Genomic DNA, 13,819 nt, shown 5'->3' with positions numbered 1-13,819 from the left:
GCCAATCGCACAAACAAGGTTCCGTGACGTCATAGAAAAGTTGCGGGAAATTGGCTAGGGGGTCGCGACTGCTCCACACGTTTTCTTTATTATCTCCGTTATTTGTTCGAAGATTGCGACGATATTGGTATCATTGTTATCGGGACTAAGCAGTCTTTCTATTAAACACAACTTGTATTTTGTCTTCATGACTCCTTTAATATTGCCCTAATCGGTCTCGTGGACGAAATGCCTGAAGTCGTCAGAGTCACTATGTACGCTGACGATATCTGCATCTGGACTTCTGGTGTAACTCGACCGCAGCTGCGAGCCCGTTTACAGCGAGCCGCAACAACGACGTCTCGGTACTTGTGCCGTCAAGGCCTGAGTTTAGCGCCAGAAAAATGCGCCGTTCTTGCATTCACCAGAAAGTCGATGCTCCGGTATCCTATCATTATTGAGGGGACACTGATACCTTACGTCACGCACCACAGATTTTCGGGAGTGACTGTAGACCGCGGTCTGTCGTGGACGAAACACATCGCCTCGTTGAAGACTAAACTTGCAAGCCTTGTACATGTTCTTCGCTTCGTGGCGGGAATGAGATGGGGTCCATCTGAGAGCGCTCTTCTCCAGTTGTACCGGAGCCTGTTTTTGGGGCATCTTCGTTACAGCCTGCCAGCCATTTCAAACCTGCGAACTCCTTCCCGGCGCACATTGGAGGGTTTGCAAGCACAAGCCCTCAGAATATGCTTGGGACTACCACGATGTACCTCTACTGTGGGCACATTGCCGAGGCACGTGTTTTTCCAATGGATGCACTTCTTTTGGGCGAACCCCTTCGAGTCTACCTTAGATGTTTCACAAGGCATGAACACCATCCATTATCGGCTTTTCCTACTACGTGTTCGAGAAGTAGGTTTGCGGCAGCCATTTTGCAACACCAACATAAGATCCCATCAGGTTTCGCCCCAATGGTGGTTTCCCAGAATCCTCTGTGGGTACTATCAAAACCATCAATTTACCTTTCCATCCCGGGAATTGGGAAGAAGTCCTCTTTGTCATCAATAGCCCTCAAACAGTTGACTCTAGCGTTCTTGACAGACAAGTACGCCGGAACTGTACATGTATATACTGATGGCTCTGTGACTGCATCCCGGTCCACCGCGGCTGTGGTAATTCCAAGCTTATGCGTTACCCTAGGATTCACACTAGGCCACAAGACAACTTCTACTGCCACTGAGTTGGTTGCCATACGGGAGGCGATTCGTTTAGTCTCCCGTGAATCACCTCAAGCTTGGACCCTGTTTTGTGATTCGAAGCCAGCGCTCCAGGTCCTCAACAGAGTTATGAGGCAAGGACCTTATTATGCCCTTGCTGCGGAAGTACTCGAATTATGCTCATTGGCACTGCAACAAGGACATGTCCTCACCATTCAGTGGGTACCAGGCCATTGAGGGCTAGCTGGTAATGACTGGGCTGACCAGGACGCAAAGAAGGTTTCTGCAAATGCAGATGTTGTACGTCTGCCCTTCGCAAGGACGGACACGACCGCCCTTCTGTTTACCATTCTCCGCCACGCCTCGGCGAGTCACTGGTCCCGCCCTGACAATCGTCATAGAAGACTACACCGCCTGGACCCCGACTGCAAGTTTCGGTTACCTCCTGCTATTCAGCGAAACTACACCACGCTGTTTCACCGACTACGGCTTGGCGTAGCCTTTACCCGTCGCTACAAGCACCTCATTGGCTTTACGAGTGACCCCGACTGTGAGACATGCCATGTACCAGAGACTATTTCGCATGTTCTCTGCCACTGTCCACGCTATGCGCATCCTCGAGAACAATTAGTGAGAACATTGGCCGGTTTGGACTGTCGTGTGGTGTCGGAGGAAGTGCTGCTGGGACCTTGGCCAGACGCGAAGCGTTCCTACAAGGCATTTAAAGCTGTGCTGACGTTTCTGCGCAGCAGCGGCCTCTCAGAGATATTGTAGTTGAGGCCCGTCCGGCTTAACTTTAACACATACACCGTATCGGTATAGGCATCTTCTATACATAGCCCTTTATTTATTTCTCCGCCATCTTCATCTCTCTCGTCCTCTACCCACACTCTTTCCTCCACTTTCCCTTCCCACACACAGAATAGCTGGCCAGATATACTACCGTCAGGCCGACCTTTCTGTGTTTTTTTCATTTCAATAACATTCCTCTCTCTCTCTCTATGGGAAAATACAAAGATGAAGCCTATAGGCAGCTCGAAAACCCTTGCCACTACAAGCCCTTAGATAACGATCCAAGCTAGGAATACAGCCTAAAAATCCTTCAGAGCCTCACAGATCTGCGATCGAGAGAATTAATAACGACCACTGACTTCATGAATCCGACTTAAACTTCATGAATCCGAATAATAAGCATGCAGGACGTTTTTACCTCCTCCCAAAAGTCCACAAAGTCCCCGCAGAATTATTGTTCACTGGCGAAATTCCTGGCATACCCATAGTTTCGAATAACAATACCCCTACCGAAGCATAACCTCTGTTTCTGAATCATAACCTATGCAATATTCCGGCTCTTATTTCATTCGTGCAGGACACCCCCCACTTCCTCCGCATAAAATAAGAGATAAATAATGGTGGGCGCCTACCCAGGGGATCCCTCCTTGTTACTCTTGACGTTGCCGCATTGTATACAAACATCCCTTTCGTCGAAGGAATCGAAGCCATTTCAAAAGCTTTATCAGAGAACTCGCACCAACATGCGCCAGAAGTGTACATAACTTTGTTAAAACTAGTTTTAACTTTCAAATATTTTGAGTATGACTGGTGTTACTTTTTGCAAGTTTTTGGAACCTGCATGGGTACTTCATTCGCGCCAACCTATGCCAATATTTTAATGGGGCAACATCAAGCCACCCTATTAAGCTTTTTTTCCGCCTAAACTTCAGGTTTACCTCCGCTACATAGACGACATCTTAATGAATTCTGAACACGGTCGCGCGATTCTAGAAACGTTTATATTTCATCTCAATTCTTCGCATCATACTATTAAATTCTCCTTCCAGTATTCTGAAAAAGAAGTGAACTTCCTCGGTACTACCGTCATTCTATACAACTTATAACCACGCTTTTTAGAAAACCAACAGACACGCAGCCGTACCTAGATTATAAAAGCCATCACCCGAGACATTGCAAGCAAGGGATCTTTGTAGGACAAGCCATCAGGCTTAGAAGAGTATGCAGTGATGACAGTGACTGCGTAGAGCACCTAGACGAACTCAAGTCCGCCCTTATGAACAGGAACCACCCCAAACGCTCTCTCGATCAGGCGTACCAACGTGCATCTAATCTCAAACGGGATGACGTGCTCAACAAACAGCGACAAAACGAAAGCGCCAGGCCGCGTGCACTAATAACTAAATTTTCAAACGCCCTCCCAAACGTAAACAATGTACTGCGGAAATACTACACCATTTTAGCCAGTAACGACCGACTTAAAAATACTTTCCCAGAAGCACCAAGCGTTACCTACCGGAGAAACAGGAATCTAAAAGATATTTTAGTGCATGCTAAAACAACCAAAGCAACCTTCAAAGCAACCAGTCATAGCCAGCTGCTCCCGTCCCAGATGCAAGACTTGCAGGCACCTGCAGACAGACTGCGGGCTTGTGTATGTGTGACATGTGTGGAATTGATTGGTTGATGTGGCCAATCAATGGCTTATATTTATTATTTTGAAAGGGGTCTTCGCTCCTTATTTTCTTGTCACAGCTCCTTTAGGTACATATGTACATATATTTGCTGGGTTGCTGCCATTTCTTTATGAATCTGCCTCACTTCTACGCCTGTACGATTGACCATCACCTGCTGTGGAATTTCTGTATTTGCTCCCCCCTTATGTAATACCCCGCAAGGGGCCCTTAAGGATATAATAAATGATGATGATGATGAAGACTTTATCCCGAAGCACCAAGGGTTACCTACCGGAGAAACAGGAATCAAAAAGATATTTTAGTGCATGCTAAAACAGGGCCTTCAAAGCAACCAGTCATAGACAGCTGCTCCCGTCCCAGATGCAAGATTTAGAGGCACCTACACACAGACCGCATTGTAAGAAGCACAGCCAGTAATAATGTCCACAAGATTAATTCAAGCTTTACGTGCACTTCATCCAACATTGTGTATATGTTGGAATGCTTAATGTGCCGCAAACAGTATATAGACGAAACAAGTCAACCTATGAGCCTACATCCTAATGGTCACCGTGCAGACACTCCTCCATAGCTGTAGCGCACCATTTCAAACAACCAGGCCACAATTTTGATGTTTTGATGACATTAAGTTGTAAATACTTCAGTCAAACTTTAAGTTTCCTAGGAACAGGAAATACCGAGAACCCTATTTAATTCACAAATTCAACTCCGTGGAACCAGCTGGAATTAATGCGTTTGGGGGCAACTTGAAATCTTTGCGATATTCACCGTGAATACAGCATTAGGCATTGTCTTGCATATACCTTATCCAAAGACTATGACCCCTCGCTCTGCTCTTTACCTGGTCACCTAATTCTGTTTGTTTTCATTCCTTAGCTTCCACTTTAGTACGCGCCTGCGTCCCTCCAACCTTTGCTTCTGGAATTCCATTTTATTTCTTTGATTTTTTTTTGCATCGCTTTGTCTTGTGCCCCGTACGTCACTCTATCTTTCGTTTTCCAGTTTAAGGGCAGACCTGTTCCAGGAATGTTGCCTTGGGCGACGTGTACCATTTCAGTTGTCGGATGATTGCTTTTTCTTTTGTGTGTGGGTTTGTGTGGTTTCCCTCCCTGTTTTTTTTTTGTTTTTTTCTGTTAACCTAGCGTTTCCCCCCCTTCTCTACATTCTCTTTTGACCTGAGGCTTGCAGACAGTTTCTCATAAGGACCCCACTCTCACCGCCTGTTCTGCTTCTGGCCGTTCTGAGAACCTTTCGGTATGCCGGGCGGCGGGTAAAGAAACACCCTCTCATCCTTTCTCTGCAAAAAATTCCCTGAATATCAATCCCCGGCTGACTTCCCTGAGACCTACTTCGCGGCTCAAACTATACAACCTTCTTTCCCCCTCAATATCTCCCCCGACATACTCCCAAATGAATCCGCTTTCCCAGTTCCACTTCCTGCTTTCCTTCTCTCTCTCCTCTCACCTGGGGACCTACCCCTAGTGTGCCTAGCGTACCAGCTAGGCGAGAGGTTGCCCTGACGAAGGCAAGTCTCTTTGCTGAAACGTTGGCAACAATTGTGCTTCTACCTTGTTCGAAGTTTTCTTTTATTATACAGCCGATCCCGGATATAACGAACCCGGATATATCGAATTATTGTATATATCGAACAGTCTAAACATCCCCTTGGAAATCCCATGCAAAAGTATAGCGCTGTTGTACGCGTGTATCGAACTCCCGGTCACCGCCACATGCGTATTTCGAACACTCCCGCGCGTCAAGCGCCCCTGCAAGTGCGCTTCGCCGCTCCTCCTGGGAAGGTTCCGGCGACGAGTTCTCGTGCGCGCTCCCGCGCTCGGTGAGAGAGAGGCTCCGTCGCGTCGCTAGAGTGACCTTGGACGCCTCAGCCGCGTGGTAAAGAACGCGGGCGAGAGATTGCAGGCGAGAGACAGTTGAGGAGGAAGGAAAATCCAGTTTCTGCGCGCTTGAGCCTGTTTGCTTGAGCCAACGTAACGTTGGCTTGAGCCGCTTGAGCGGCGGAGTGGTCCGCTCTCGCCGCTTGGCCAGTGGCAGTGGTTGCTCCGTCGGGAAACTCGTGAAGTGTGGTGCGTGTTTGTTTTGTTTTTGCGGCGCCGGGTCACGCGTTTCGGAGCCATGGACGCAAAAAAACGTAAGAAGTTGGATTTCTCAACGAAGGCAGATATCATTCGACGGGTGGAGGCCGGCGAAAAGAAGTCGTCGGTTGCCAAGGAATTCGGAATTCCTCGGAGCACCTTAAGCACAATACTGCGCCACAAAGCTGATGTGAAGGCGAAGGCAGCGCAGTGCGGCCGTTCTGGAGCGTGTCGCGTGCGTGCACCGGAATACGATAAGGTTGAGAAAGCCCTGTACGCCTGGTTCTTGGAGACTCGGGCAAAAAACATTCCTGTTGACGGCCCAATGCTCATGGAAAAGGCAAAGTGGTTTGCAACCGCGCTAGGTGAAGACAACTTCACTGGTGGCACAGGATGGCAGCAACGCTTTAAAAATCGCTACGACATCGTCGGGAAGACCCTCTCGGGTGAAAGCGGGGCAACCAGCAGCAACAACAGCATTGAGAAGTGGCTGTCCGACGAATGGCCAGACATTTGCAACAGCTTTTCGCCGTCGCAAATATTTAATGCCGACGAAACTGCCCTGTTTTGGCAGATGCTGCCAAGCAAGACGTTGGACTTCAAGGGCAGCAAATGCCATGGCGGAAAAATGAGCAAGGTGCGCATCTCCATTTTGCTCGCTGCAAATATGGACGGCTCGTGCAAACTTCAGCCGTTCGTTATCGGCAAGAGCAGATCGCCACGCTGCTTCAAGAACGCAAGAGGTCTCTCGGTGCGCTACGCATCCAACAAAAAAGCGTGGATGACACGCGATCTGTTCACGGAGTGGCTCCGGGCATGGGATACCGAGCTGGAGAAGTCCGGCCGCCAAGTCTGTCTCCTTCTCGACAATTGTTCGGCCCACCACGTCGCCATCCAACTGAAAAACATCACCGTGAAATTTTTGCCGGCCAACACTACGGCGAAGCTGCAGCCTCTCGACCAAGGCATTATCAAAGCCTTCAAGGTTGGGTACAGGCGACGACTGGTGCAGAGGCTCCTGACGAACCTTCGTTTGGGAATCGAACTCAAAGTTGACATTCTTGGAGCTACACAGATGCTGACAGGCGCTTGGAACGACGTGAAACAAACCACAGTCGTAAACTGCTTCCGCAAAGCGGGCTGTGTGGTGACTCCTGACGAGGCGTGTTCGGACACCGAAGACGACGGCGTTGAGTGCTTCGACTGTGAATTTCAGGCGCTGGCGGCATTCCCAGGTGCCATCCAAGATGGCGCAACAGCGCGCGATTTTTTAAGTGCTGACGATGACGCGCAGGCTGTGGCGGATCTCACCGATGCGGAGATCGTGGCGGACATCGCAATTGCCGCTGCCGAAGAAGCGGCAACAAGCGACTCCGATGAAGATATCCACCCGCCTACTGCAGCTGAGCTTGCGTCGGCGTTCAGCGTGATTCGCCGCTGTTGCGGCGCAATGGAAGGCGCCGGACTTTCGCATTTGGACAGCGTCAGCAAACTTGAAGACAGTTTAATGAACTTCATGGCGCAAAAGAAGAAGCAGTCCAAGCTCACGGACTTTTTTCACGCCAAATAAATGGCCGTGGTCGTTGCGCTGTGTTTCGTATTTTCCGTGCTTTGGAGAACAAGTCGGTTACAAACCGCTTGTCACGATCTCCGAAAGCTCTCAGTGATGTGCGGAGTATTCAGGTAAGCTTCAGGTAGGCATATTTTATATTTCGAATTATCGATATATCGAACTATTTTACGATCCCCTTGGAGTTCGTTATATCCGGGATCGACTGTAAATAAATAAATAAATAAATAATATAATGGGGTTTATCAGCAAACGGCTAGAGCGTGGTAACGGGGGCTGGTTGTACCAGAGGCCAAGCTAGCTCGGGAGTCCACGTGCAGGTCTCTCAGCAAGATCGTTCTCGATGGGGCTGCTCCGATGACTGAGCCTTGCACATAGACCCAGTTGGGGGATTGACGCCACCTGACAGTCAGCCTCGGTCTCAGTTGAGCACACACCCCTTTGGCCACACTGGCACGCCTGCTAACGGCTTTCTTGAGGTTTTCTTGACTGCCAACCCTTAGTTTCTGTCCTATTTCACGGAGCCCCTCATTTCCCATTTTCTGATTCGCTATATATATATATATATATATATATATATATATATATATATATATATAGCGATATGGGGAAATTAGGGGCTCGGTGAAATAAGGCAGAAAATAAGGGTTGGCAGTCAAGAAAACCTCGGAAAGCAAAGGGGAGGTTGTGGTGGGTCATAGCGACAGATGAAAAAATTTTTGAGTCAGAAAGAAAGTGGTGAAAAAATGCCCGCCGGGTGGGATCCGAACCCACGACCTCCAGAATACCGGTCTGGTGCGATAACCACTACGCTACCGGCGGGGCTGTTTTCCTATCACTTTATCGGGTATTTATATTTAAGGGCTTGTGAAGAGCTTTTCAAAAAAATTTTGTTGGGGGCATTACATTATGGTTTTCTTGACGCTGAATTCGAAAAACATGTTTATTTTATGTGTAAATACACCCAAACCATCTTTTTTCGTCAAAACAAACGACCCCTACCCGCGGGCGCGGTGAGAGCCCTGGCTGCCTTTCGCGATTGGCTGGCGGCAGATGACGTCATATTCGGAAGTTCCGGCGCTGCGGTGACCGCTCGGCCTGAAGATCTCATTCTGTTCCCGTTCAGATACGGGCCAGAAGGTCCTCTGGTTTGTGGAGGGCTCACACAATCTTTCCTTAGAATAGGAGAGCCTAATGGAAGTATAAACGCAACAGGTTCGCTTGCGGCGAGCTTTAGAAAGGGGTTCTCCCCCGACGACTCATGGCCGACTTGTTTCTCGGGTGCAGGGAAGTTGCGCAGATATTGGTTCGCCGCTTTCACTACCACCGCTAGTCACAATTCCTGGCACAATTTTTCAACCCGCCATCATCCCCATCCTCGAATGTGGAACTTCGTTTTTACAGTTCGACAGGCGGCAACAAGCTCTGTGCAGCGGCCTGCGATGCGCAGAGGCAGTGCTGCTGCCGCCGGTCGCTGCGTCGCGCCGAGGTGCTGGTGCCGGGTCGCTGCTCGGCCAGTCAGCGGAACGTGGCGTTGCTTCACATACGTATGTTTTAGAATAGGGGAGCCGAACGTTGGTCACCCCCCAAAAGTAGAGGAACCCAAGCGCAACACGCTGGTCCCCGGGGCTAGAACGCCTTCCCCAACAGCTCCAGCAGGCTCAGGTTGCACGGAGTCACCGCTGATGTTGGGAACTTCAGGCTTAGCACCAAAGGAGATTTTTGGTCGCTGCTATCTCTACAATTGCGAGCGACTATCCTTAACAGTTGTTCACCACACTATCATCCCCTTCCTCGCATGTGGAACCTTATTCCTACGTTGATAGTCATTCTAGCGATCGGCGCTGTGGTCATTCTTGCGCGCAGGTAACGCCATCCATCGGCCTCTCGCCGCAACTCGTGCTCGGGCAGGTTCGTTTGCGGCCGTCGACGAGCCTCCGCGACCGGTCGGCGCTCTGCATCGCGATACAAATTCCATCACCTCTTTCGAAATCACCTTGGATGACAATCCCTAACACAATTTTTCACCACACTATCATCCTTTCTTGCACGTTTACCTTGCTTTTCGCGACGGCCTTGATTGTGGACGGCAGCGAAGAGCGGTCGCTGCCGCGGCATGTGTGGTGCGAGCCGTTTCGTGCGCCGTACGGGCATGCACGCCGGTCGTGCATGCCCGTACGGCGCACGAACGGCGATTGAGCGGAGCGCTTTCGCGCGCAGAAAACGCTTCATGTTTTCAGCTTGCTTGATTTCTTTTTAAAATCTAGCTATTCAGCTAAGCTGTCGTAACCAACAACGTTGATCGGGAAAACGAGCAAGAAGTTCGGGAAGCGCAGAGCACTGTGGTCCCACAAATTTTCTCATTCCCTTATAATAATGGATCAGGAACTTGGGGTACCTCCGTATTTGTTTGAGCCCGTCGCTTCGCGTATGAGTCACAGAGCACCCGACGACACGGCCGGCCCCGCGACTACTTGTGAAGGCAATGTAGTAGCCACGGGCGCTCGGGTAGGAAATCTCTAATATAGGAGTCGCATTAGGGAATCACGCAGTGGTATTGCGATTAAAAATCGACGCGGAAGCCACTCTAGACAATGGCGGTTAATAAAGTGCAGATTACACGCCTGCTTAACTCGGAACTTCGCCCTGAAAACTGCGGCACAGCGAAGCGGTGGCGCACGTCGCTGGCCGTCTTCCGAATATGACGCTACTTCCGGTCGCTGCCTCTCAGTTTCTCGCTCTTCCGGCGATGCGGAAGGGAGCAGTGGGCAGGGCGTAGGGTCAACTTTAACGACGAATACCGCTGTCCCCAAACTAAAAATGATGAAAAAAACTTTACAGGCATAAACTGACCAATGTAATATTTTAAAAAGCAGAGTTTTGCCCGGTTTTAAAAGCGCTTCAGTAGCCCTTTAAGGTATTTCTTGTTTCCTGCACTTAGGGGTGGTAGCCAGCGCCACTCGGACTACTTGGGGTGTGTTCCGTGTTCCGTTTAGCTATGATCCCTTTTAGTACTTTTGCTCTTGTCGCGAAGATCCCGTTCAATTTGCTATTTTCTTCTTTCAACTATTTCTTCGGCCGCCAAGGCCCAGGTTTTCTAAGAAATGCAAGCGGAGTGTGTCTTTGCGCGCGGACCGACCGGAAGAAGCGGCTGTTACGGGGAGCCATCGGCCCAGCTTGGGTTACAGCGCGGCCGCGGCGTTCCACACAACCCGTGGCGTCGGCACTGGCTGGTTTCGGGCTCTGGGCACTCGGTCTAGTTCAAACGACCTTGCTGAATTTTCCACTGTTTACTTTGGTGTGTTTTGTCTGAAAATAATTCTGCAAGTGCGCGTTTTCCAGAGCAAACTTCTGCATGTCATTGGTCCTTTTCTCTTTGGCGGGAACATGGCTGATTGGTGTTCATAAGCGTCTCCCGCATTGGCTGCAGAAAGTGGGGCCAGAATTTGCTTTTCTTTAACAGAACGTGCTGTTGGGCTAGTTGGTACATACTGAATGGGAGGCTTAGCACAAAAAAGTCGAGGACGGTGGCAAACGTGACAGGCGCTACTAACAACTGAGTTTATTTCGAAAAGCACAAACATATATAACAGGCATGCGCTGAAGAAATAGAAAGCAGGGGAAAAGTATACATCACGGACATCTGTTGAACATCAGAGAAACGTGTGTAGAAATGCACTTTCCTTATCATAAATAGATAGCGACGGTACACTTACGCACATGGGCCCTTTTCATTTTATGAAAAACGCCTCGGCAACCTCACGTGCGGTCATATCTGTGCTCCTTTCGATTATTTTTGTTTTGTCCAGAATGGGTTTACAGACTGAATCACACACTAAACTTTTTTACACCCTTTTGGCCAAAAAGGGTGTAAAAACCTTGTCCCATGGCTAACACCTTTAAAAGGTGTTTTCGCAAAAAAAGGGTGTACGGACGAAAAAAGGGTGTAAGAACAAAAAAAGGGTGGTGAGCTCAAAAAAGGGTGTTGAGGATGCTCAACACCCTAAATAAAGGGTGTTGAGCATCCTCACACCGTTTTTTAAAGGTGATGGCATGCGCAGTACCATGGTGTTGCGCATGTCATCACCATAGCCTTGGAGGCTTGCGACCTATCACCATGGTGTCCTAATGCAATTCAAGTAAATGAAATGCAACAATTTATGACTAATGGCACAATTTTAAGTTATATATACAGTGATCCCTCGTGGCATCAAACTCGGATGTCTTGAAATATAGGTTAACTTGACATGACACACACAAAAAACGTAGTAGTCTGAACCAAAAAAGAAGAAATAATAGAACTTCACAATTTCATGCACGTGACGATCACAACATTGGTACACTAGAGGGACCACTGAAAACCGTTATCAGTGTGCTCAATACACATTAGCATTCAAGTGATACAACTAGACAGAACTGGACCCCCACTACAATTGCAATCATGTTTTCTGGTGGTAGCTTCCAAAAACAATATCCCATGTGATGTGCACCCGTAGAGAACTTGTATTGGTATTTGTCGTCACAACTTTTTTAAAAGGCAGACAACCACATTTCTAAGTTCTATTGACCATAAATTGCACAATTTCTTTTGTGTCAAAAATCTTGAGACTCAAGACGAATGAAACCACGTTTTCCGAACAAACTTTTACAATCGACAGTAAATGTTGCAACACAAAAAAAGAAACAAGAATGTTTGCGAAATTCTGTGCATGAATCCTGAGACAAACTAATTCACAACCATGAACTATGATTGAGGTGTCTATTAATAAACATTTTGGCAAGTTCCCTTAAAACTTTACAGCCAAGCACATACCAAATATCAAGATACAAGCAATTATGAACTTCCTTCCCTCCGAATGCAATGAGGTGGACACAGCAGTCTGAACTATAAAGAACATTTATCTTTGACCCATCCTATAGCTGGTATTCATTGAAAAGTTTAGCTGTCAATTTCTTCGTTTGGCAACACTGAAATAGCCACGAACATGGCTGATCGCGCGGCTCGTGCCACTGCGGCCGCACGCCGAAGAAAAATATAACACCGACGTGCGTCGCCTGCTCCGTTTCAACCGATTCTCAACAGTGGTGTCATCAAAGTTGCTATTAAAAGCACTCGCGTTGGAGTCAAGGCATTACTTTGCGTTCGGCGGGCTAGAGCTTGGAATGTCCAAACCATATCATGCGCTTAGCACGGACAAGTACCACCAGAATCCAAGCACACCCTTCAGGGTGCTTGGATTCTTTCGCCGCAGGAGCACCCTTTTCTGCCCAAAATAACATAGGTAGGAGCTTTTCCTGCAAAAGCACCCACCTAAGGGGTACAAAAAGGGTGCATCATCCTCGGTTCACAAATGGCGCTGCAGGTGTGCAGCCACATATGGCACAGTATGACACACAATTACGGTATGAAACATTCGTGCTCTCCAAGCTCCGTTCTCTGAGACATTCCATTAAAGCTCAACGTCAGCTGTTTGCTTGAACTTTTTGACCCACCGATTTTTGAAACATCCATTTATAAAGTCTAATATTACAGCCACATCGCAGTACAGAAGTTGTATCATTAGAGGATGTTGATTATTCGAAACGGTGTTAAAAATTCAATTTTATGTTCATTTTGCTAAACTGCAGCGCACAACCTTCGAGCTTCACTGCACAGCATAAACGTGTTATGCAGTGAAAGCAAGTAGGCGTGCAACAGATCAACTGCACAAAAGTTCTTCGAACCTTAAAACCCTTGGCTTCTCAGCATTGCATCAAACTTCCAATCACGGTAGCTACTCGCAATGTTTAGTGCCTTATTCTTGAGCTGAGCAGAAAAGCTCAATATTAAGGCAGAATGTTGGGTCCCCACTGCCACTTATTTTATTTTACATTATTCTTTTTGCTTCATGAAAAATGACCCCACATAGCAATACCAAGAACTGTAAACATCACAGAACAATGCATATGAGTTCCCTGGTTGAAATGTGATGACATTGTTGTTATAGCAGTATTTTATCATGAGTCTAGCTTGTGCATGGTGCCTTGCATTATGTCCCTGCTGGTGGATGTGGGATCATTTTTCGATGTTGCAAATGAAAAGCCAACAGCCAGTGCCCATTAGTTTCGTCTAGTATTACGAGGTGCGTCATGGGAACCATCAAACCCGTCTATAGCCCTTTTTAGAGTTGACTAGAAGTGAAATCAGCAATATTATTGATAAAACGTTTAGCATCTTTTTTATTAGCAGCTTTAGTGTTGCTACTTTCCATATTTAGGTTTTTTCTGCTTTTCTTAAATGACATTTTTGTTTCGCTGAGAAGGTGCATAACCAATGAAAGCTTTTCTGTAAACCTTTGGTAGCTATGCAATTGTTAGAAAATAGTTTACTAAATAAGGCAGCTTAAACTTAGAATACTTGCATTTAGAAACATTACAATGAATTTAAATTGATCATACATTTCTGACTGTTTTTACACAAAGCTGCAC

At 47.6% G+C, this 13,819-nt stretch overlaps 1 non-coding gene across 1 annotated transcript; it reads right to left on the bottom strand.

The window, feature by feature from the left end:
• Positions 1–8,100: 8,100 nt before the first annotated feature.
• Trnat-ggu (transfer RNA threonine (anticodon GGU)) lies at positions 8,101–8,173 on the bottom strand. Its single transcript has one exon. It is a non-coding gene; the product is annotated as a tRNA-Thr (tRNA).
• Between the last annotated feature and the right edge of the window lie 5,646 nt (positions 8,174–13,819).

Source organism: Haemaphysalis longicornis, unplaced genomic scaffold, assembly GCF_048455015.1.
Source record: "Haemaphysalis longicornis isolate Haplotype H1 unplaced genomic scaffold, Haemaphysalis longicornis Haplotype H1 scaffold_9, whole genome shotgun sequence".
Lineage (NCBI taxonomy): Eukaryota > Metazoa > Arthropoda > Arachnida > Ixodida > Ixodidae > Haemaphysalis > Haemaphysalis longicornis.
The sequence above is the reverse complement of the archived record's forward strand: the minus strand, read 5'-3'. Positions and strand labels throughout refer to the sequence as shown.